The sequence below is a fragment of the Oratosquilla oratoria genome, chromosome 33 (assembly GCF_046742065.1).
Source record: "Oratosquilla oratoria isolate Oo_2021 chromosome 33, ASM4674206v1, whole genome shotgun sequence".
NCBI classification, from domain to species: Eukaryota; Metazoa; Arthropoda; class Malacostraca; order Stomatopoda; family Squillidae; genus Oratosquilla; species Oratosquilla oratoria.
Window position 1 is genome coordinate 31,957,896 of NC_134809.1, and position 5,000 is coordinate 31,962,895.

Below are 5,000 nucleotides of genomic sequence, written 5' to 3' on the forward strand. Positions count from 1 at the left end.
TTTTCGCGACATTTTCAATTCATTTTATCTTTTTAACAAAACCTATCGAATATCAATGTATAGGCAGGATGTCACTATACCATAAGGGTTAAAAAGATGATTACATCTGTATGAGTGAACCTTAATGCGGACACCCAAACCTGACCCATTATATGATGTTGAGTAACTATAATTTTCTTTAAAATAGATAATCATAAAGGAGGTCGCTACAGTTGGAAATATATGAAAAACAACTCAGTAACTAGATACTCGTTTGCATACTTCGGACACATCAGAAGTATGCAATAAGATATGGAAATATATTTTCACACAATAAATTGAATTATTTCCGTTTCAACGCCGTAAAAGATGTACAGAAGACACTGTGTCGTCATAAAGAGAAAGCGACACAAAAGTAAATAAATAAAATTAAAAATGAAATAGTAGTTTTCCATCACATTTAACTGCAGGTTCCCTACCAGGACTCCAAGCAATCATAAAGGCCGATATACTAACTGACTCCATGCATTATCCACAGAGACATTGAAGCCTATTATTTGCATAACTTTATGCATATGATTATGCAAAAACTAGTCACCTGCTGCTAACCGATATGTGTACATATGTGCACATGCATATGTGTACATGTATATGCATTAGTATATGCATATATGCATTTATATATATGTATGTGTATATGTATATATGCATTTATGTATATATGAAAATGTGTACATATGTACAGATGTAATGATCCAGAATATGCCTAGCCTCGAGATCGGGACTTCAAGAATAGGATTTTAGTCTGCTACGATCCTGCCACGCAAAGGTTATAGGAGTAGAACCTATTATGAATTGTAGGATAGGAAGTGATGCCGACCACATCTGCGGTCCTTGCAACTGAGATTTCACTTACTCACGTTACACACACACACGCACACACACACACACACACACACACACACACACACACACACGCACACACACACACGCACACACACACACACACACACACACGCACACACACACACACACATATATATACATATATATATATATATATGTATGTATATATACAAATACATATGTATATATATATATATACATATAGGTGTATATATAAATATATATATATATATATATATATATATATATATATATATATATATATATATATTGCATTCCCGTCCGTTCTCGACATCCCTAGGGATACTATATGATAACGAGCCTTTCATATGTTAACTCAGTTGATTTTGTCAAAAAGTAAAAATAGATAGAAATGAATAGAAAGATTCAACCAAATATATTTCGAGAAAAGAAGTGCTGCGCTTCGCGTTTTTTTTTTTTTTTTTTTTTTTTTTTTTTTTACTCTAATCCAGCTACTACCGGTCGATTTTATGTAGGTGAGTAATGGCCTCCAGTAGTTTTAATGTTAATACCAGTTTTCAATGCAGCACAGTCGTGGGCAAAAGTCATGAAACATTCAAAGTGCTTTATCATTGAAAAATAGTTTTAATTGTCGATATGGTGTAAATCTTGCAGTGAAATATAACCTCTTGTATAGAAAAATACATCGAATGTTTCAGGTGTTTTTGGTCACATGATTACGAAGAGCAACTGCTCTTAGTACTCCTTATGTCCTCGACTCCCTTCCTCATGCAGGTTATCAACGCCGCATCTCCGAAGTTTTGGAAAAAGAGAAGAAAGTCCAAGGTTCTTCCTGCCTTTCCCTTGTCTGACTTGGAGTACACCCGATACCGTGCATTCTTCAGCGCGCCCTTCCACCTCGTCCCCCTCTTCCTCTTCTTTTCCTTTCTTCTCCTTTTCCTGTTCTTATTTATATTTCTCTTACACGTTCACCTCAAACTTACTGACTCCATGCCCGACTTGCAAGTCGCCTCTCTTTGCGAAGTAGTCACTGAGGGAGCGTCTCGAGAGACGAGGATAAATCGCCATTGGTTCTCTGCGTTATCTTCGGCTAGCGTTGCCATTAGCGCTGAGGCGCGAGAGCTGGCCGAAGGTGTGAAGTTGCGTCCGTCCGGCAGGTGAAGAAGAAGAGGAGGAAGAGGTGAGATCCTTCTCGCTTGGTGCTTCATACCTCCGCTTCGCTCTCCTGGTGGGCGGTCGGGCAGGCCGGCAGGCAGGCAGGCAGGTAGGTACGTAGGTAGGAAAGCAGGCCGGTAACCAGGCAGGCAAGCAAGCAAGTAGGCAAGTAGAGAGGTGGGCAGGCTAGTAGGCAGGCAGGAAGGTAGGAGGGGTTGGAAAGAATAAAGGGAGGAAAGAAAGAAGAATAGAAAGGGGAATGATGGAAGGTAGACAGGTAGTCAATAAGGTAGATATAGGTGGGTAGGTAGATGGGTAGATTGGTAAGTAGGCAGGAAGGCAGGTTGATTGGGAAATAGGTAAGTAGATAGGGAACTAGATAGGTAGGTAGGTAGGCAGGCAGGTATGCAGGCAGGCAAGTATGCAGGCAGGCAGGTAGGTAGGTAAGTAGGTAGGCAGGTATTTAGATAGGTAGGTAAGTAGAAAGGTATGTAGGTAGGTAAGCAGGTAGGTAGGTAAGTAGGTAGGCAGGTAGTTAGATGGGTAGGTAGGTAGGAAGGTAGACAGGTAAACAGGTAGGTAAATATGTAGGTAAGAAGGAAGGAAGGTAGGAAGGTAGACAGGTAAACAGGTAGGTAGGTAGATATGTAGGTAAGAAGGAAGGTAGGTAGGTAAGTAGGTAGGCAGGTAGGTATGTAGGTAGGTAAATAGGTAGATAGGTAGGAAGGTAGGTAGATAGGTAGGTAGGCAGGTAGTTAGGTAGGTAGGTAGAAAGATAGGTTAGTAGGTAAGAAGAAAGTTGGGCAGGCGGGTAGGTAGATAAGCATATAGGTAGGTAGGTAGATAGGTAAGAGGGAAGGAAGATAGGTAGGTAGGTAAGAAGGAAAGGAAGTAGGTAGGCAGGTAGATATGAGTGGCATATGTTGGTTATTGTCACCGGGTGTGGTGAGTCTACTTCTCTGGCATGGATGCGACTTGAAAAGAACATAAACTTAAAAAAATACATAGCAAAGGTTTCAAATTGCAAATGATATGAATTATCATGTGGAAATGTACTGAAATGTTAATGTTTTATGAACAGGAGAAATTGCAGAATAGGATTTATATGTAGTCATTGAAGAATAGGAGATTTTTTTTTGTGCATAGATTTAAGAATAAGAAAAATATGAGATAATGCACAAGAAAACAAGAAACTCATGACACTAAGCAAGAATGTGAGCACACAACTTTTCAGTTTCCAAGCTGACCCGTTCTCGCCTCACTTCTGTAAACAACAGAACTAGTTTTTGACTTAATATCTGTTTCTGAGTGTGTGTGATCAGACTTGAAAATAATTCACTACCAGATTATGTTATGATACTGCAAGATCACAACTATTATCGAATTTATACGTACAACTTCTCGCCCCGAAAACAAACAATGTACAAGGTGGAATATCGCTCACCTTCGGCCTTTATTTTTGTAATTCTCTCATTGTCTAGCCATATCATAAAGCCATTAGCTGTGGGGTCGTGGTGTGTTATTTCAGAACAAATGCTACAATATTTCATAAGAATCGTCAGGAAAAAATGTCTTCGTATTATGATCCATGATTATATTATTGAGGTTAATATCTATGATGAATTGACTATGGAGGGTGTGCGGTGGTCATTTTGCACACCCAGATTATACACCCGCGGTAGGTATGTAGGCAGGCACAGGAGAGATAGAGAGCAAGGTAGGCAGTCAGGTAGGCCGACAGGTTATTAGGTGGGTATGAAGGTATGAAGGTAGGTAAGTAGGCATCAAGATAAGTAGGTGGGTAAGCAGGTATCAGGATAAGTAATTAGGTAAGCAGGTATCAAGATAGGTAGGTAGGTAAATAAGTAGGTAAAAGGGAGATAGGTAGACAGCAAGGTAGGCAGGCAGGTAGGTAGGTTGATAGGTTGGTAGGTAGGCTGGTAGGTAGGTAAGTAGGTATGTGAGTTGGTAGGTAAGTAGGTATATAAGTAGGTGTGAGAGCTGACATGTATGTAGTCGAGTAGGTACGTAGGTAGGCAGGCAATCAGGCATCTGGCTAGGAAGGTAGGTAAGTAGGAAAGTAGGTGGGCAGGAAACAAGGTAGTTAGACAGGCAGGCAGGCAGGCAGACAGGTATATATATAGGTTGATAGATAGTCTGCAGATAGAAAGGTAGGTTAGGCAGGTTTGAAGATAGGTGGGCAAGTAGGCAAGTACGTAGATTGGTAAGACGAAAAGAAAATAGGCAGAAAGATAGGTAAATAGGTAGGTGGAGACGAAGAATTTTCAAGAAACAAGGTAGGCAAGCAGGCAAGCAAATAGTTAGGTAGGGAGATACATTTATAGGTATGATGGTAGGTAGGTACGTAGGTAGGCAGGCTGGTAGGTAGGTAGGTTGGCACATAGACAAACAGGTAAGTGGGTTGGAATGTAGATGGGTAGGCACCAAGAAATGTATATATTTATGTACGTACGTACATATGTATGTATGTACGTATGTATACATGTATGTATGTATGTATGTATGTACGTATGTATGTATGCATGTATGTATGTAGGTATTATGTATGTAGGTATTATGTATGTATGTATGCACGTACGTATGTATGTATATATATATATATATATACATATATATATATATGTATGCATGTACATATGTATATATATATATATATGCATATATGTATTATGTATCTATGTATGTGTGTATGTATGTATGTATGTATGTATGTATGTATGTATGTATGTATGGATGCATGTAGGTAGGTAGGCTGGCAGAAAGGTAGATAGGCAGGCAGGTAGATAATTACGTAAGTAGGTAGTAGTTAGGTAGGTAGGTACGGAGGTTTACCATCATGGTAAATAAGAGGATAGATAGGTAGGTAGGTATTAGGTTGGTAGTTGCGGAGGTAGGCATCAAGGTAGACAGGCAGGTAGGTGATTAGGTAGGTAGGCAGGTAGGTGAGTAGGTAGATA